At 43.2% G+C, this 21,551-nt stretch overlaps 1 protein-coding gene across 1 annotated transcript in view; it reads left to right on the top strand.

Annotated features, from left to right (window-relative positions):
- The first annotated feature begins 20,318 nt into the window (after positions 1-20,318).
- The window catches only part of LOC106567522 (follistatin-related protein 4), a 218,173-nt gene continuing 216,940 nt past the window's right edge, over positions 20,319-21,551 (top strand). The window contains exon 1 of the mRNA XM_014136869.2: positions 20,319-20,561. The gene's annotated coding sequence lies outside the window, so the exon portion shown is untranslated. The remainder of the gene's footprint in view (positions 20,562-21,551) is intronic.

Genomic DNA, 21,551 nt, shown 5'->3' with positions numbered 1-21,551 from the left:
TCGAAGGCTGCCTTAAAGGTCCAATGCAGCCGTTTTTTATATCGATATCAAATCATTTCTGGGTAACAGTTAAGTAAGTACCTTACTGTAATTAAAATGGTAAAAAATAGCTTTTTTAGAAAAACTATTCTCAAGCAAGAATTTTAATAGAATTGTCTGGGAGTGGTCTGAGTGGGGAGGGGAAAACTGAAAACTAGCTGTTATTGGCAGAGATTTGGAGCACTCTTTGTTATTGGTCTATTAACCAATTTATCTCATGGTGAAACTCACGCCCATGCAAACCTGCTGATTAGAAGGTCCTGTGTAGATTGTATTTTCAAACAGCAACCATAACACTGACCTTTTTTTACAGTGATAATTTCATCAGTTGTTGTAAAATATGATATAAAACACAGGGGAAACATAATCTTGGCTGCACTGGGCCTTTAATGATGACAGTTCACGTCTATTGATTGCACTTTGGGCTTTGGCAGGAGCAACAGTCATTTATATTCCTCCCCCTCATTGGTTTTACTGTAGTGTTTGGGGCTGCACTGTTAGGCAAAATGTTCAACTCTAGTCTATCAACAACACCATTATATCTTAGACACTTCAGATGAGTCATAGGGTGTATCCCAAATGGCACCCTCTTCCCTACTGTGTGTAATGCACTACTTTTGACCAGCTCTGGTCAAAAGTAGTCCACTATAAAGGGAATAGGGTGCCATTTGAGACGCAGAAAAGACACCATAATAGAGTATCGGAAAACAGGCTAATACATTTGGAAAGATACTATAAAATAACTCATACATATTCATAATGGCAAATAATGAGGTAATCAAAACTCATTTTACTGTTATGGATTTTTAGATTCAGCTTCGTTATGGATCTTTCCTGGTAGACTTATGGATTTTAACATATACTGTATTAATTTTCTGCATGACTTCAGCGAGGTTAACATCCCAAAGGGCACCATATTCCTTACATCAGCGTTTCCCCAACTCGGTCCCCAAACTTTTGCCCTAATACTACACAGCTGATTAAAATAACCAAACTTGATGATTAGTTGATTATTTGAATCAGCTGTGTAACACTAGTGCAAAAAACTAAACATGCACCGCTTTGGGTCCCCAGGTGCAAGTTTGGGAAACCCTGCCCTAAATAGTGCACTACTTTTGGCCAGAGCCCTATGGGCCCTGGTCAAAAGCAGTGCACTATATAGAGTCGTGGCTGAACAAGGACATGGGAAATATACATCTAACTGTTTGGCAGGACAGAAAGGCAGTGCCAAGCAAACTCAGGGGAGGTTTTGTGTGTCTCTTTGTTAACAATAGCTGGTGAGATCTCTAATATTAAGGAAGTCTCGAGGTTCTGCTCTCCTGAGTTAGAATACCTCATGATAAGCTGTTCTGCAGGTGGGGACCACAGACCACTTCTCAGTTCATTTGCTTCCTGGCTGATGTTTTGGTCACTTTTGAATGCTGGCGGTGCTTTCACTCTAGTGGTAGCATGAGACGGAGTCTACAACCCACACAAGTGGCTCAGGTAGTGCAGCTCATCCAGGATGGCACATCAATGCGAGCTATGGCAAGAAGGTTTGCTGTGTCTGTCAGCGTAGTGTCCAGAGCATGGAGGCGCTACCAGGAGACAGGCCAGTACATCAGGAGACGTGGAGGAGGCCGTAGGAGGGCAACAAACCAGCAGCAGGACCGCTACCTCCGCCTTTGTGCAAGGAGGAGCAGGAGAAGCACTGCCAGAGCCCTGCAAAATGACCTCCAGCAGGCCACAAATGTGCATGTGTCTGCTCAAACGATCAGAAACAGACTCCATGAGGGTGGTATGAGGGCCCGACGTCCACAGGTGGGGGTTGTGCTTACAGCCCAACACCGTGCAGGACGTTTGGCATTTGCCAGAGAACACCAAGATTGGCAAATTCGCCACTGGCGCCCTGTGCTCTTCACAGATGAAAGCAGGTTCACACTGAGCACGTGACAGACGTGACAGAGTCAGGAGACGCCGTGGAGAACGTTCTGCTGCCTGCAACATCCTCCAGCATGACCGGTTTGGCGGACGGTCAGTCATGGTGTGGGGTGGCATTTCTTTGGGGGGGCGCACAGCCCTCCATGTGCTCGCCAGAGGTAGCCTGACTGCCATAAGGTACCGAGATGAGATCCTCAGACCCCTTGTGAGACCATATGCTGGTGCGGTTGGCCCTGGGTTCCTCCTAATGCAAGACAATGCTAGACCTCATGTGGCTGGAGTGTGTCAGCAGTTCCTGCAAGAGGAAGGCATTGATGCTATGGACTGGCCCGCCTGTTCCCCAGACCTGAATCCAATTGAGCACATCTGGGACATCATGTCTCGCTCCATCCACCAACGTCACGTTGCACCACAGACTGTCCAGGAGTTGGCGGATGCTTTAGTCCAGGTCTGGGAGGAGATCCCTCAGGAGACCATCCGCCACCTCATCAGGAGCATGCCCAGGCATTGTAGGGAGGTCATACAGGCACGTGGAGGCCACACACACTACTGAGCCTCATTTTTACTTGTTTTAAGGACATTACATCAAAAGTTGGATCAGCCTGTAGTGTGGTTTTCCACTTTCATTTTGAGTGTGACTCCAAATCCAGACCTCCATGGGTTGATAAAATGGATTTCCATTGATTATTTTTGTGTGATTTTGTTGTCAGCACATTCAACTATGTAAAGAAAAAAGTATTTAATAAGATTATTTCTTTCATTCAGATCTAGGATGTGTTGTTTAAGTGTTCCCTTTATTTTTTTGAGCAGTATATTTACCAAGAAAGCTTTCATCTATAGTTTTTTTAGCTGTCTACTTACCACCACAAAACAATTCTGGCACTAAGACCATACTCAACGAGCTGTATAGGGTCATAAGCAAACAAGAAAATGGTTACCCAGAGGTGACATTCCTATTGGCCGGTGATTTTAATGAAGGAAAACTGAAATTGGTTTTACCTCTTTTCTACCAGCATGTCACCTATGCAGCAAGAGACGGAAAAACTCTAGATCATCTTTACTTTACAGACAGAGACACATACAAAGCTCTCCCTTCGGCACATTTGGCTAATCTGACCATAACATTATTCTCCTGATTCCTGCTTACAAGCAAAAACTCAAACAGGAAGTATCAGTGACATGCTCAATATGTAAGTGGTCCGATGAAGCGGATGCTAAGTTGACCGGACTGTTTCGCTAGCAGAGACTGGATATGTTCCGGGATTCATCCGATGGCATTGAGGAGTTTACCACATCAGTCACCGGCATCATTAATAAGTGCATCGACTACATCGTTCCCACAGTGACCATACGTACATATCCCAGCTAGAAGCCATGTATTGCAGGAAACATCCACATTGAGCTAAACGCTAGAGCTGCCACTTTCAAGGAGCGGGACACTAATCTCCGAAAACTTATAAGAAATGCAGCAACGCCCTCCGACGAACCATCAAACAGGTAAAGATTTAATACTAGACTAAGATCACATCGTACTACACCGGCTCTGGCGCTGGTTGGATGTGGCAGGGCTTGCAAACTATCACGGATTACACGGTGAAACCCAGCCACGAGCTGCCCAGTGACACAAGCCTATCAGACGAGCTAAATGCCTCCTATACTCACTTCGAGATTAACAAAACTGAACCATGCATGAAAGCACCAGCTGTTCCGGGTGACTGTGTGATCACGCTCTCAGTAGCCAATGTGAGTAACACCTTTAAACAGGTTAACATTCACAAGGCCGAAGGGCCATATGGATTACCAATGTTTTCACTGACATTTTTACCTTTCCCAGGCCCAGTCTGTAATACCTACATGTTTCAAGCAGACCACCATTGTCCCTGTGGTCAAGAACGCCAAAGTAACCTGCCTAAATGACTATTGGCATTGTGAAATGCTTTGAAAGGCTGGTCATGGTTCACATCAACACCATCATCTCAGACACCCTGAACCCACTCCAATTCGCATAACGCCCCAATAGATCCACAGATGACGCAATCTCTTTTGTACTACACACACCCCTTTCCCACCTGAAAAAAAGGAATATCTACGTGAGAATGCTGTTCATTGACTACAGCTCAGTGTTCAACACCATAGTGCCCTCCAAGATCATCACTAAGCTAAGGACCCTGGGACTTAACACCTCCCTCTGCAACTGGATCCTGGACTTCCTGACAGGCCATGCCCAGGTGGTGAGGGTAGGCAACAACACATCTGCCACACTGACCCTCAACACGGGGGCCCCTCAGGGGTGCGTGATTAGTCCCCTCCTCTACTCCTTGTTCCCCCATGACTGCGTGGCCGTGTACAACTTCAACACCATCAAGTTTGCTGACAACACAATGGTGGTAGGCTTGATCACCGACGATGATGAGACAGCTAATACAGTGCCTTGCAAAAGTATTCACCCTCCTTGGCCTTTTTCCTATTTTGTTGCATTACAACCTGTAATTTAGATGGATTTTTATTTGGATTCCATACACAAAATAGTCCAAATTGGTGAAGTGAAATGAAAAAAGTGGTGTGTGCACAGTTGAAGTCGGAAGTTTACATACACCTTAACCAAATACATTTAAACTCAGTTTTTCACAATTCCTGACATTTACTCCTTGTTTCAGCGTTTATTGTTTTCATCACATTCCCAGAGGCTCAGAAGTTTACATATACTCAATTAGTATTTGGTAGCATTGCTTTAAATTGTTTAAGTTGGGTCAAACGTTTTGGGTAGCCTTCCACAAGCTTCCCACAATAAGGTGGGTGAATTTTGTCTCATTTCTCCTGACAGAGCTGGTGTAACTGAGTCAGGTTTGTAGGCCTCCTTGCTCGCACACACTTTTTCAGTTCTGCCCACACATTTTCTATAGGATTGAGGTCAGGGCTTTGAGATGGCCACTCCAATACCTTGACTGTGTTGTCCTTAAGCCATTTTGCCACAACTTTATAGTATGCTGGGGTCATTGTCCATTTGGTAGACCCATTTGTGACCAGGCTTTAACTTCCTGACTGATGTCTTGAGATGTTGCTTCAATATGTCCACATAATTTTCGTCCTCATGATTCCATCTAGTTTGTGAAGTGCACTAGTCCCTACTGTAGCAAATCACCCCACAACATGATGCTGCCACCCCCGTGTTTCACGGTTGGGATTGTGCTCATCGGCTTGCAAGCCTCCCCCTTTTTCCTCCAAACATAATGATGGTCATTATGGCCAAACAGTTCTATTTTTGTTTCATCAGACCAGAGGACATTTCTCCAAAAAGTACAATCTTTGTCCCCAAGTGCAGTTGCAAACCGTAGTCTGGCTCTTTATGGCGGTTTTGGAGCAGTGGCTTCTTCCTTGCTGAGCGACCTTTCAGGTTATGTCGATATAGGACGCGTTTTCTGTACAGCACTTTGAGATAACAGCTGATGTAAGAAGGGCTATATAAATACATTTGATTTGATTTACTTTGGATATACATACTTGTGTACCTGTTTCCTCCAGCATCTCCACAAGGTAGTTTGCTGTTGTTCTGTGATTGATTTGCACTTTTCGCACCAAACGACATTCATCTCCAGGAGGCAGAACGAGTCTCCTTCCTGAGCAGTATGACGGCTACGTGGTCCCATGGTGTTTATACTTGCGTACTATTGTTTGTACAGATGAACGTGGCACCTTCAGGTGTTTGTAAATTGCTCACAAGGATGAACCAGACTTGTGGAGGTCTACACATTTTCTTCTGAGGTCTTGGCTGATTTATTTTGATTTTCCCATAATGTCAAGCAAAGAGGCACTGACTTTGAAGTTAGGCCTTGAAATACATCCACAGGTACACCTCCAATTCACTAAATTACAGTGAGGGGAAAAAAGTATTTGATCACCTGCTGATTTTGTACGTTTGCCCACTGACAAAGAAATGATCAGTCTATAATTTTAATGTTAGGTTTATTTGAACAGTGAGAGACAGCATAACAACAAAAAAATCCTGAAAAACGCATGTCAAAAATGTTATAAATTGATTTGCATTTTAATGAGGGAAATAAATATTTGACCCTCTCTCAATCAGAAAGATTTCTGGCTCCCAGGTGTCTTTTATACAGGTAATGAGCTGAGATTAGGAGCACACTCTTAAAGGGAGTGCTCCTAATCTCAGCTTGTTACCTGTATAAAAGACACCTGTCCACAGAAGCAATCAATCAATCAGATTCCAAACTCTCCACCATGGCCAAGACCAAAGAGCTCTCCAAGGATGTCAGGGATAAGATTGTAGATCTACACAAGTCTGGAATGGGCTACAAGACCATCGTCAAGCAGCTTGGTGAGAAGGTGACAACAGTTGGTGCGATTATTCGCAAATGGAAGAAACACAAAATAACTGTCAATCTCCCTCGGCCTGGGGCTCCATGCAAGATCTCACCTCGTGGAGTTGCAATGATCATGAGAACAGTGAGGAATCAGCCCAGAACTACACGGAGGATGTTGTCAATGATCTCAAGGCAGCTGGGACCATAGTCACCAAGAAAACAATTGGTAACACACTACGCCGTGAAGGACTGAAATCCTGCAGCCCCCGCAAGGTCCCCCTGCTCAAGAAAGCACATATACATGCCCATCTGAAGTTTGCCAATGAACATCTGAATGATTCAGAGGACAACTGGGTGAAAGTGTTGTGGTCAGATGAGACCAAAATGGAACTCTTTGGCATCAACTCAACTCGCCGTGTTTGGAGGAGGAGGAATGCTGCCTATGACCCGAAGAACACCATTCCCACCGTCAAACATGGAGGTGGAAACATTATGCCTTAATGGGTGTTTTTCTGCTAAGGGGACAGGACAACTTCACCGCATCAAAGGGACAATGGACGGGGCCATGTACTGTCAAATCTTGGGTGAGATCCTCCTTCCCCCAGCCAGGGCATTGAAAATGGGTCGTGGATGGGTATTCCAGCATGACAATGACCCAAAACACACGGCCAAGGCAACAAAGAAGTGGCACAAGAAGAAGCACATTAAGGTCCTGGCGTGGCCTAGCCAGTCTCCAGACCTTAATCCCATAGAACATTTGTGGAGGGAGCTGAAGGTTCGAGTTGCCAAACGTCAGCCTCGAAACCTTAATGACTTGGAGAAGATCTGCAAAGAGGAGTGGGACAAAATTCCTCCTGAGATGTGTGCAAACCTGGTGGCCAACTACAAGAAATGTCTGACCTCTGTGATTGCCAACAAGTGTTTTGCCACCAAGTACTAAGTCGTGTTTTGCAGAGGGGTCAAATACTTATTTCCCTCATTAAAATGCAAATAAATGTATACAATTTTTGACATGCGTTTTTCTGGATTTTTGTTGTTGTTATTTTGTCTCTCACTGTTCAAATAAACCTACCATTAAAATATAGACAGATCCTTTCTTTGTCAGTGGGCAAATGTACAAAATCATCAGGGGATCAAATACTTTTTCCCTCACTGTATGTCAATTAGCCTATCAGAAGCTTCTAAAGCCATGACATCAATTTTCCAAGCTGTTTCAAGGCGTAAGTAAACTTCTGACCCACTGGAATTGTGATACAGTGAATTATACGTAAAATAATCTGTAAACAATTTTTTGGAAGAATTACTTGTATCATGCACAAAGTAGATGTCCTAACCGACTTGCCAAAACTATAGTTTGTTAACAAGAAATTTGTGGAGTGGTTGAAAAACAAGTTCTAATGATTCCAACCTAAGTGTACGTAAACTTCCGACTTCAACTGTATGTACAGTATTCACCACCTTTGCTATGAAGATCTGGTGCAACCAATTACCTTCAGAAGTCACATAATTAGATTACACACATAGACTTTATTTAAGTGTTACATGATCTGTCACATGATCTCAGTATATATACACGTGTTCTGAAAGGCCTCAGAGTCTGCAACACCACTAAGCAAGTGACACCACCATGCAAGCGACACCATGAAGACCAAGGAGCTCTCCAAACAGGTCAGGGTTGGGTTCTAAAAAGATATCAGAAACTTTGAACATCCCACAGAGCACTATGAAATCCATTATTAAAATTTGGAAAGAATATGGCACCACAACAAACCTGTCAAGAGAGTGCCACCCACCAAAACTCATGGACCAGACAAGGAGGACATTAATCAGAGAGGAAACAGAGAGACCAAAGATAACCCTGAAGGAGCTGTAAAGCTCCACAGCGTAGATTGGAGTATCTGTCCATAGAACCACTTTAAGCCGTACACTCCAGAGAGCTGGGCTTTACAGATGAGTGGCCAGAAAAAAAGCCATTGCTTGAAGAAAAGAATAAGCAAACACGTTTGATGTTTGCCAGAAGGCATGTGGGAGACTCCCCAAACATGTGGAAGAAGGTACTAAAATTGAGGTTTTTGGCCATAAAGGAAAACGCTATGTCTGGCGCAAACCCAACACCTCCGATCACCCTGAGAACACCATCCCCACAGTGAAGCATGGTGGTGGCAGCATCATGCTGTAGGGATGTTTTTCATCGGCAGGGACTAGGAAACTGGTCAGAATTGTAGGAATGATGGATTTCGCTAAATACAGGGAAATGTTGAGGTGAAACCTGTTTCAGTCTTCAAGAGATTTGAGACTGGGATGGAGGTTCACCTTCCAGCAGGACAATGACCCTAAGCATACTGCTGAAGCAACACTCAAGTGATTTAAGGGGAAACATTTAAATGTCTTGGAATGGCCTAGTCAAAGCCCAGACCTCAATCCGATTGAGAATCTGTGGTATGACTTAAAGATTGCTTTAAACCAGCGGAACCCATCCAACTTGAAGGAGCTGGAGCAGTTTTGCCTTGAAGAATGGGCAAACATCCCAGTGGCTAGATGTGCCAAGCTTATGGAGATATACCCCAAGAGACTTGCAGCTGTAATTGCTGCAAAAGGTGGCTCTACAAAGTATTGACTTTGGGGGGGTGAATAGTTATGCACGTTCAAGTTTTCATTTTTTTTGGTCTTATTTCTTGTTTGTTTCACAATAAAAAAAATATTTTGCATCTTCAAGGTGGTAGGCATGTTGTGTAAATCAAATGATAGAAAAACAAAAAAAATCTATTTAATTCCAGGTTGTAAGGCAACAAAATAGGAAAAATGCCAAAGGGGTGAATACTTTCGCAAGCCACTGTAGGACGGAGGTCAGAGACCACAACCTCTCCCTCAATGTTAGCAGGACAAAGGAGCTGATCATGGAGTACAGGAAACGGAGGGCTGAGTACGCCCCCATTCACATCGACAGGGTTGTAGTAGAGAGGGTCGAGAGCCTCAAATTCCTCCACATCACCAAGAACCTATCATGGTAAAACACACCAACACAGTCATGAAGAGAGCACAGCAATGCCTCTTAACCCTCAGGAGGCTGAAAAGATTTGGCATGGGCCCTCAGAATCTCACAAAGTTCTACAGCAGCACCATTGAGAGCATCTTGACTGGCTGCATCACCGATTAGTAGGGGCAACTGTTCGGCATCCAACTGCATGTGTACGGCCGAGCTCCCTGCTAACCCAGGACCTCTATACCAGGTGGTGTCGGAGTAAGGCCCTAGAAATTGTCAAAGACTCCAGTCCCAAGTCGTAAACTGTTCTCTCTGCTATCGCATGGCAAGAGATACCGGTGTGCTAACTATGGACTCTACTCACTCCAATACACACACACACACACACACACACACACACACACACACACACACACACACACACACACACACACACACACACACACACACACACACAAAACACACACTCACACATGCTTATTGACGCCGCACACACACACACACTTTCACATTCGTTCACACTCTTCACATACACTTCTGCTACTCAGTTTATTATTTATTGTCCTGATTGCCTAGTCACTTTTACCCCTACCTGCATGTACATATTACCGCAATTACGTCAACTACAGTACATTGTACCCCTGCACATTGACTCGGTGCCGGTGCTCCTTGTACAGTATATGGTGTCATTATTGTTATTTTAATGTGTTACTATTTCCTTAAAAAAACGAATTTGTCTTACTTTTTAACTCTACATTGTTGGGAAAGGGCTCGTTTGTAAGCATTTCACGGTAAAGTCTACACCTGTTGTATTCGGCACTTGACAAATAAAATTTGATTTTAATGTAGTTAATTCACAGTTGGTTTTTATATTTTAACCTGCATGTCATGATCGCCTTTTTTCAATGCTGAATTGAATGCCATTGAGAAAACAGAAAGGTGTCATAATGTATTTTTTTGCAAACATCCTTTGGGAATTTATAATACATTTTTCAAAATGATCAGTAATCTGATTCAAATATTTCAGTTGGTAACGTAATTGACCATAGTTAGTTTTTTTTGTAATCAGATTACATGTAATCAGTTACTCCCCAACCCTGAGGGTGACATTTGGGCCATAAGTAAGAGCTGCAGCAGCATTACCGTGAGCATCGTGCCGCTGCTTTCATCTGTTAGCCCTATCTCATTGTCGTCATCTGGGGCCCTTGTGCCGCCGTCCGCCAACAAATTGGAGGCAGAGGCAGAAACATAGACCAATATCAAGGGGAGACTGCAGCTGTGAAACAAATCAATGCCCCGGTTTGTCCAGAAGACGTGTTGGCCGTGAGGTACAAAGGAGCGCCGCTGCACTTTGACTATACCACTCACGGGGAGGGGGTCATTTTACTGAAATATTGAAAAGGACACATGGGATGAGTCCCAAATGGCAACCTATTCCCATTTTAGGTCACTTATTTTTAACAGGGCCCATAGGGCTCTGGTCAAAAGTAGTGCACTATATAGGGAATTGGGTACCATTTGGGACTCACACATGTTTTGCACAGCTCTTTTCAATAGACAGTGGTGGGAGGGGGCAGAGCCAGAACCAGAGCAGAGTGCAGGGAGGTAAAGTAGTGGGGGGGAGAGGGGGGCATAAAGGAGAAATATGGTTCTATCCACTAGTGCTGCCTGCTAGCTGCTTCTGTCTGTCAGCTATCAGTCTGAGTGCCACTAAGTCTTGAAGAAATGCGTCTATATTACTTGCGTTCAAATGTAACTCTTACCAAACAAGCAACGAGGTGGGTGAAAAATAAATGTCTGTAAAAAATAAGTGGGCCGCATCAAGTTGATATGCAAGAATATTGTCATCAACAGTCTGACCTGTATGGGCTGAGGTATTTACAGGCTCCGAGGATCGATTCCTATTTGTACCATTTAATTTGATCATTTCCCCACTCACTCCAGAGTGCTGTTGGCCTTATGAATAGATTCCATATGCGTTCGTCAATAGCTACGGATTAAATGTGTGTGCATTGTAATGGCCAGGGACTGCTAAAGAGTGGCCTTAGAGGAATCTCTCTCTCTCTCTCTCTGAAAGTGCTATCAGTATAGAACACAGTAAAAGATAGATCCAATACAGAATGGATTTCTGCATTAGTTCTGAGGGCCAGTTCATAACGTGCCTGACTAAAATCTCTGTTCTAAATCTGCACCACTATCATTACTTATATAATCAAATATTATAATACTATATGAATATAAAGTGTTTCCCGCTGGTCTTACAAACCCTCTTTACTGTTAGATCAGTTGTGGTGCAGAAATATCCTATATGACATACATCACAAACCAGAATACACGATATTAGTGGCAACCAAATTGAACACTGACATCTTCTTCTGGAGGTAGTCAGTTCAAACGCATTAGAATCTCTAGCACCAAGTTTAGAGCCGACAGACCTGGGGTATAGGGGGGCAACCGTTTAAACAGGCCGGTCAAGATGACAGGTCCAGCTACAGTGTGTCAGAGGAGACAGCTGGAACATGTAGAAAGGCTTCTGTCTCACTTGGAAACATTGTGTTAGACTTGACCTTCATATCAAAGGCTTGAATCATTACTGCAGGAACGGCAGTTGACAAATAAAGCAGCCCCACCGTCCTTTGGATAAAAATGTTTTTTTTTCGCTAGAGGGTAATCACTCCTGACACCTCAGCCTTTTGAGGGTCGTCAGGGAAAAGGAGTCTATAAAGTGAGTGAAATTTGGAAGTTGGAAGTTATGATTAACTACCAAGGTGTTTGGTGTACAGTACCGGCCAAAAGGTTGGACACACCTACTCATTCAAGCGTTAAACAAATCTTAATATATTTTAGATTCTTCAAAGTAGCCACCCTTTGTCCTGATGACAGCTTTACACAGTCTTGGCATTCTCTCAACCAGCTTCCCTTGGATTGCTTTTCCAACAGTCTTGAAGGAGTTCCCACATATGCTGAGAACTTGTTGGCTGCTTTTCCTTCACTCTGCGGTCTAATTCATCCCAAACCATCTCAATTGGGTTGAGGTCAGGTGATTGTGGAGGCCAGGTCAACTGATGCAGCACTCCATCACTCTCCTTCTTGGTCAAATAGCCCTTACACAGCCTGGAGGTGCGTTGGGTCATTATCCTGTTGAAAAACAAATTATAGACCCACTAAGTGCAAACCAGACGGGATGGCGTATCGCTGCAGAATGCTGTGGTAGCCATGCTGGTTAAGTGTGCCTTGAATTCTAAATAAATCACCTACAGTGTCACCAGCAAAGCACCCTTACACCATCACACCTCCTCCATGCTTCATGGTGGGAACCACAGATACGGAGATCATCTGTTCACCTACTCTGCATCTCACAAAGACACAGCGGTTGGAGTGGGGCCCCGAGTGGCGCAGCAGTCTAAGGCACTACATCTCAGTGCAAGGCGTGTCACAACAGTCCCTGGTTTGAATCCAGGCTGTATCACATCCGGCCATGATTGGGAGTCCCATAGGGCGTCACACAATTGGCCCAGCGTCGTCCGGGTTTGGCTGGGGTAGGCCGTCATTGTCAGTAAGAATTTGTTCTTAGCTGACGTGCCTAGTTTAATAGAAATAAAAAATATATATCAAATTTGGATTCATCAGACCAAAGGATGGATTTCCACCGGTCTAATTGCCATAATACGGATTTGATCTTTTACCAAATAGGGCTATCTTCTGTATACTACTCTTACCTTGTTGGCTCAAATGCATTAAGAAGCTGGTTGAGAGAATGCCAATAATGTGCAAAGCTGTCATCAAGGCAAAGGGTGACTACTTTTAAGGATCTCAAGTATAAAATATATAACACTTTTTTGGTTTCTACATGATTCCTTATGTGTTATTTCATAGTTTTGATGAAATTCTGCAATGTAGAAAATAGTAAAAATAAAGAAAAACCCTTGGAATGAGTAGGCGTGTCCAAACTTTTGACTGGTACTGTAGGTCTCTGAACAAAACATCACACAGTGTTTTTAACTCTGGATTTCTAATAAACATATTTTTTTATAATGGAGAGTGTCGTGACTCAACTTCTGATGCATCATTATATAAGGTAGCATCACCATTCCAGTCGTTTGAGCACTAAACCCCCTTTTACCTACCAAGGGTTACAAATGATTTATATTCAATGCATCATCAAATGATGCCGTGTAAATGAAGGATAGGTGTGATTTAATTCCACTGCCAAATAGTAGTCATCGAAATATGCCCACTGGAACTTCCTAGATAAGAATATGGTCAACACAGACTCATTGATACTGTTTTTTCACCTTCTAGGAAAAACATTTGTTCTATCATCATTGACATTGTACATCTGAAACAATCATTTTGTGCTTTACAGTATCTACAGTGTCTGTTTTGTTGAGTTGTTTGGAAGGCTATAAGCACTGATTCTAATCATGAAATGCTGTCTGCAAATCCATATGAAAATCCCAAGCAAGGGGCGCTAACTCCTAGGTTGGCCTACACATAACTTGAAGTCCTCATGACTTCAGAATCTGGAAAGGCTGTTTTGATATTGTCGGCACAATGCGTCGATAATGAAGGGAGCTGTGCTTTTACTGGTTGCTTCTCCTCTGTGTGTTCCTCACTCACAGCTACATACAGCCTCCTTCCATTACAACTATTGGTTTTTCAAATCCAAACGACGAGAGGTCTAAACCCCCAGGAATAAAACAACAACATTTGAGAGAACCAATCAATGTGTCAGCTCGGCGAATACTGCATTTACAACGGCCTCCTGTCCAGACCATGTGACACACTGGTCTGGACAAGAGGCTGTTGTAAATGTAGTGTCAGCCAGGCTAGCTAACTCCCCTCCAATCAGATATAACTGTGTACTGGTTCAAATATTTTCCCTGATTATCTATTTACAAATGCAATACACTGTCCCTTTCTCTCTCCCTCCCTCCCTTTCACCCACTCTCTCCCTCCCTCCCTCTCCCTTTCTCTTTCCCCCATCTCTTTTTCTCTTTCTCACCCTCTCTCTCTCTCTCTCTCTCTGGATCTCTCTCCCTTGTCTCTCTGTTTCTCCCTCCCTTGTCCTTCTATTCCTCTCTGTGTCTCTCTCCTTACGGTGTCCCTCTCTTCTTATCCAGCCTGCAGCAGTCCATGGAATCAAAAGGCTTGCACTGCTAATAAAGTTCTTTCTTTTCTTGATAAATGTTACATTGAGCATAAATATTTCAGAGCTGTATGCAATTTTGATGGAGGCCCCATTCTGGTATCTTGTAAGGATAGGTAATTGCGTCATGCTTTGTCTCTCCCCGTTTTAAAGACAATGGTTAATTGAGGGAAAGTGAGAAGGAAAAAGGAAGTGAGATTTAAAAAGAGATCGGCAAATGTGAGGAGGTTAGCCTGAGATGGAAGTGGTCTGTGATTGCCCCTAACCACAGATCTAGGATCAGATCATCAGGGCTGGACTGCCACTGTTGGGGCCCTGGAGTACCTATTCCTGAGACCAAGGTCTCTTTTTCAGATGAATCCAGTATATCAAATCAAATCAAATGTATTTATATAGCCCTTCTTACATCAGCTGATATCACAAAGTGCTGTACAGAAACCCAGCCTAAAACCCCAAACAGCAAGCAATGCAGGTGTAGAAGCACGGTATAGCACCACATTACACAATAAAATACAATAAACACATTAAACTACAAATTCATATACATGATAAAATACACATTATTATACACAACAATACACAAAAAGCAAAAAAAGCATCAAAAACAGACATTGTTTTTGTAATAAAACATCTGAAATGCCCTAGAGGCACCGATTCCTCAAATGTTAAAGTGTATTGTAGATCATTCCACACATAAGGTGCATGGAAATTAAAGGCTTAAATGAATGGTCTATCCTGGGCATCAATCTCATAGGCCCTTTTTAGAAGAGAACCCGCGGCTGGCAACCAGTATGCCCTAACCATGACTGATCTCTTCAGCAATTGGGTAATTGCAGAACCCTTGGAGGGCAAATAGGGAACAGAGATCGCTTCAATAGTCAATAGTCAAACTTCTTGATTTTGGACTTGTGGACAACATCATCACTGACTGTGTAGGGGAGTTTGTAAACGATGTACGTAGTCTTACTGTCACTGATGTCAAACATTGGTCATGACAAGTCTAACACTTTCTAATCATAACCATGTAAGTGCTATGTTGGTCACTTTTTCTTTTTCAGCTCAGCTGATCCATATATAGTCACAAGGTTTGCCCAGCTAGAAGCAGAAACAGAGCTAGTATCACAAACGGATACCAAGGATGTGATTATACAAATGCATTACAAGTGTAGTAATTAATGTAATGTCTAACGCAAACATCTCCCCTCGTGCACCATGTATTAACACTTCCTTGATAACTTCCTTCACAAAGGCACTGCGCTGCTTCGTGAATTGCAAGAAGTATGAATGCCCCGACTTCTGCATTCGGATTTCTGACCTGCTAGAGCTTCCCCGATCAACTGTAAGTGCTGTTATTGTGAAGTGGAAACGTCTAAGAGAAACAACTGCTCATCCCCGAAGTGTTATGCCACACAAGCTCACTGAATGGGACCACCGAGTGATGAAGTGCGTAGTACGTAAAAATCCGCTATCCTCGGTTGAAACACTCACTACCGAGTTCCAAACTGCCTCTGGACGCAACGTCAGCACAAGAACTGTTCGTCTGGAGCTTCATGAAATTGGCTTCCATGGCCGAGCAGCCTCACACAACCCTAAGAACACCATGCGCAATGCCATCGACTGGAGTGTTGTAAAGCTCGCCGCCATTGGACTCTGGAGCAGTGGAAACATATTCTCTGGAGTGATAAATCACGATTCACCATCTGGGTTTGGCGGATGCCAGGAGAACACTACCTGCCTGAATGCGTAGTGCCAACAATGAAGTTTGGTGGAGGACGAATACTGGTCCGGGGCTGTTTTTCATGGTTCGGCCTAGGCCCCTTAGTTCCAGTGAAGGGAAATCTTAACGCTACAGCATACAATGTCATTCTAGATGATTCTGTGCATCCAATGTTGTGGCAACAGTTTGGTGAAGGCCCTTTCCTGTTTCAGCATGACAATGCTCCCGTGCACAAAACGAGGTCCATACAGCAATAGTTTGTTGAGATCGGTGTGGAAGAACTTGACTGGCCTGCACAGAGCCCTGACCTCAACCCCATCGAACACCTTTGGGATGAATTGGAACACTGACTGCGAGCCAGGCCTAATCGGCCAAAATCAGAGCTCGACCTCACTAATGCTCTTGTGGCTGAATGGAAGCAAGTCCCCGCAGCAATGTTCCAACATCTAGTAGAAAGCCTTCCCAGCAGAGTGGAGGCTGTTATAGCAGCAAAGGGGGGACCAACTCCAAATTAATGCCCATGATTTTGGAATGAGATGTTTGATGAGCAGGTGTCCACATACTTTTGGTCATGTAGTGTACTTGATTGATGAATTAAGGTCACTAATTAGTAAGGAACTCCCCTCACCTGGTTGTCTAGGTCTTAGTTGAAAGGAACAACTAAAACCTGCAGTCTACGGGTTTTTGGTTTTTCCCTTCAATTGAGACCTAGACAACCAGGTGAGGGGAGTTCCGTACTAATTAGTGACCTTAATTCATCAAACCTGCAGACACTCGGCCCTCCGTGGAATGAGTTTGACTCGACACGTGCACTAGGCCCTTCATGGCATCAGTTTGACACCCCTGATTTAATGGAAAGAATAACCTACATTTCAGCACCTTCTTCAGGGAGGGTTGAGGAAGCCACATATGCGGAGTTTACACAGGCAGCCCAATTCTGATATTTTTTTGCTAATTGGTATTTTGCCCAATTTATTGTTTATGCCAACAGTTCAGAATTGGCCTTCCTCATTCTATTACCCAAATAGTTGGACGTATACAGAAATGTACAAGTTTATTTTTGTTGGTCAGCATCTCAATCATATCTACTCATTTTATTTGCCTTTTAAAGTGTCAAACACCTGCTATAAGACAGCCGATCATGTGACTTGTTTCTGCAGGTTTTACATCTAATGCTTTTGGTCTGATACCTGCCAGGGGGAGGATGATAGTTTTCTTTTAGATAGCCTGTAATGTCTCTTCCCCTCATACACTGAAATAAAATCTGTTCACTCAAGTCTTGGACTGTCAATTTCTGTTATCAACCTACTAATTAAGCAGATGGCCATAAATTACATCAAGGACTTGCTTTCTCTTTGGCAATATTCTGGCGACAAACTTGAGAGACACACACGCAACACAGTCGAGTCTTCAGTTCCACATTAAGACATTAGAGGCCACCGAATTGACAAATGACAGCAAGAACAGATTATTTTTGAGAAATTGCAGTACCAGTAAGTTATATAAATCTTTGTTAGTGGTGTTGATAGTAGATTTGGCTTTACCACGAATTAGCATTGCATTTATTAGCAGTGCTGCCATTTACTTTCCACTCAAAGATTGCTCCAGCAGAGAGGCTACCATGGTGCTGTTGGCTTTGGGTAATGTGAGAGATGGTGGGTAAGGTTATAAGCTAGCAAGTTGTGCTAGCTAGGGAGTATAGTCTGTCATGTGATGCACGGAATGGCAGATAGCTAGCTCAATATATTTGATTATCAAAAGTAAGTAGTGGAGATGTGAAACAGTTGTTTATACTTTGACTAAAACCTAGCTTTTATATTAGTATATTTAGTTATACAAACAAGCTAAAACTGCACAGCTCTGAGAACAAGCCATCTCGACCAACTGACAGCTAATTATGCTAGCTAGCTAAATCAAGGGCAAGGGAGGGTGTGAGAGACATTCACACGTGCTCAGACATTCACACAAAGAGACGTGCGTGCAATTATTGAAATGGGAACATTTTCACGTTCTGAGAAATTTTACAACATGACGTCACAAGCACAACAAAATCAGAACGATTGGGAGCAATTTCATGCTGGGAAGACATGACACCGGTACTCCTTGTATTTAGCCTCATTATTGTTATTTTATTTTGTTACTATACAGTGCATTCTGAAAGTATTCAGACCCTTTGACTTTTTCCACATTTTGTTACGTTTACAACCTTACCCTAAAATGGATTCAATTGTTTTTCCCCCTCATCATTCTACACACAATACCCCATAATGACAAAGCACAATTAGGTTTTTAGAAATGTTTGCAAATTTATACAAAATAAAAATCTAAAATGTAACATCTACATAAGTATTCAGACCATTTACTCAGTACTTTATTGAAGCACCGTTGGCAGCGATACCAGTCTTGAGTCTTCTTGGGTATGACGCTACAAGCTTGGCACACCTGTATTTTATGGGGTGTTTCTCCCATTCTTCGCCGCAGATACTCTCAAGCTCTGTCAGGTTGGATGGGGACAGTCACTGCACAGCTATTTGCAGGTCGCTTCAGAGATGTTCGATCAGGTTCAAGTCCGGAATCTGGCTGGGCCACTCAAGCACATTCAGAGAATTGTTCCAAAGCCACCTCAGCAATGTCTTGGCTCTATGCTTAGGGTCGTTGTCCTGTTGGAAGGTGAACCTTCGCACCAGTTAGAGGTCCTGAGCGCTCTGGAGCAGGTTTTCATCAAGGATCTCTCTATACTTTGCTCCGTTCATCTTTCCCTCGATCCTGACTAGTCTCCCAGTCCTTGCTGCTGAAAAACATCCCCACAGCATGATGCTGCCACCACCATGCTTCACTGTAGGGATGGTGCCAGATTTTCTCCAGACTTGTCGCTTGGCATTCAGGCCAAAGGGTTCAATCTTGGTTTCATCAGACCAGAGAATCTGGTTTCTCATGGTCTGAGTCCTTTAGGTGCCTTTTGGCAAACTCCATGCGGGCTGTCATGTGCCTTTTACTGAGGAGTGGCTTCCATCTAGCCACTCTACCATAAAGGCCTGATTGGTGGAGTGCTGCAGATATGGTTGTCCTTCTGGAAGTTTCTTCAATCTCCATAGAGGGACTCTGGAGCTCTGTCAGAGTGACCATCGGGTACTTGGTTACCTCCCTGACCAAGGCCCTTCTCCCTCGATTGCTCAGTTTGGCCGGGCGGCCAGCTCTAGGAAGAGTCTTGGTGGTTCAAAACTTGTTCCATTTAAGAATGATGGAGGCCATTGTGTCCTTGGGGAACTTCAATGCTGCAGACATTTTTTGGTACCCTACCCAAGATCTGTGCTCTGACTTGCACTGTCAACTGTGGGACCTTATATCGACAGGTGTGTGTCTTTCCAAATCATGTCCAATCAATTGAATTCACCATCAAGTTGTAGAAACATCTCAAGGATGATCAATGGAAACAGGATGCAGAATAGCTCAATTTTGAGTCTCATAGCAAAGGGTCTGAATACGTATGTAAATAAGGTATTTAAAAAAAAGTTTTTCATACATCTGCAAACATTTATAAAACACTTTTTCGCTTTGTCATTATGCAGTATTGTGTGTAGATTGATGGGGAAAACATGTATTTAAACAATTTACAATAAGGCTGTAACATAACAAAATGTGGAAAAAGGGAAGAGATCTGAATACTTTATGAACGCGCTGTTTCTAATAGCGTGTGAAACACAGTACCCTGATGTTGATTAGTCATTGATGCAGTAGTTATATAAGGATCTGTGTGTTGTGACAGATTTGGCACTGCTATGACAAGGTGGAGGAAACAGCATGTCTTATCAATGACAGTGCATGTCTGCCAATTCAATGCCATGCCAGTACTGTTTGCCAAGCTAATAAAAAAAAGTTAATGTGGCTAGACTGCTGATATTGAGTAGATGAACATATTGGTAACTTTAACACTGATAGATATCATTTCTTACGATGGCATCATCATTAATCGTGAGAGTTGGAATATCACCATCCCTTGGCGAATAATCCTGCCTAATTTAGGTAACAACCATGTTCAATTTCGGTGGCTACCTGCCTGGTCAAGGTTCACAGGTCAAACATGCCACGTAAACGTGGGCACAGGTGTCGCTCATGGCGCAGAATCTGCAGATATGTGTATGCAGCTAGTGACGTCAAAAGAAGTGTAGACTGAAGCCGTTGAAATAGGGCAAGCCAGTAGTGAGAGCCACTCAGAGCTTGGAGAATGGAGCGCCGCTGCTAGAAGTGGGGACATCCAACGCATGCTTATTCGCGAGCCTAATTCAATAAAGCCCATCGCACACGAGACGAATCTGCAACCGGGCGGAGGCTGGAACTAAGAAAGTGTTTGGACACCTAAACTGAATCATACACCTGTGGTGGTATATTTGCCGGCATATTTCTGTTTTCATCACTAGTGGAATACGACTGGTAAGTAGGCAATTGTGCTTGAAAGGAATAAATGGACAATACTTTTTAGTTGTTTAGTCATGCATTGTAGGTTGCATTTTATCTGGGTGTTTTGTAATATCTGCGGGTGATTGAGTAAGAGTACTAATGAATGAAGACAAATGCGACTGGAAATTGTAATCAGTTTTCTGAATAATTGAAAAAAAAGATGCATTCATGATGCATTCATTATGCAGTACTGTCACAAAATTAGGTTTAAACCATTTTAATGTAAGTATCAACACATTGGTGTGATGTCAATTACAGTAATGGTAGCCTACTATACATTTATACATGTTGAGGTAGACTATTCTTCCCCGACACCTCCGCTTTTATAGTTAATAATACGTTAGTTTTAGGTTGACTAGGCAATATGTTACCAAGCTATATTCTTATAGTATGTCGGATATACGCTTACTCCAGCGGCTTTCTTAAGGGTTTATTAGTTAATGTAGGCTATCGAGACATATCTTATATACCTTGACAGCGTCTAACAGAAACATATTCCCGGCCGGGAAAGGTTACTAGCACCCTTTTCCCCTGTCACTGAATTCTGTTGGGATGCTCTGGATGTGGTCAGCATAGCACTAGTACAATTATATCAGCCACAATTAGGCATCCTCGATCCCTATAGTGTGACTCCTTGGCAGGGCACGGGGGACTCTCCTGAAACAGTCTTCAGCCCTAATGTATTTGTGTTAAATTTGAGGTGCCTCATGAAACATGTAGGCCTATAATAAAATGATTGTACAGGGAAAACGTAACAAGGGACGATTGCACTGGGACTTACTTTTAAAGGTGTACCGAGGCAGCGTCATATCCATGTGGCCATACATTCTGTACACTATCCAAAACCATTGTCATTTTACAGTTACCCAGTAGCTTGTGCGAGAAGTTGGACAGCTGTGAGAAAACGGTGTGCACCAGCGTGTATTGGTTGTGTGTTGGAATGACTTTTTCGCACTTTATAGC

This window comes from Salmo salar, chromosome ssa13 (genome assembly GCF_905237065.1).
Source record: "Salmo salar chromosome ssa13, Ssal_v3.1, whole genome shotgun sequence".
Classification (NCBI taxonomy): Eukaryota; Metazoa; Chordata; class Actinopteri; order Salmoniformes; family Salmonidae; genus Salmo; species Salmo salar.
The sequence above is the reverse complement of the archived record's forward strand: the minus strand, read 5'-3'. Positions and strand labels throughout refer to the sequence as shown.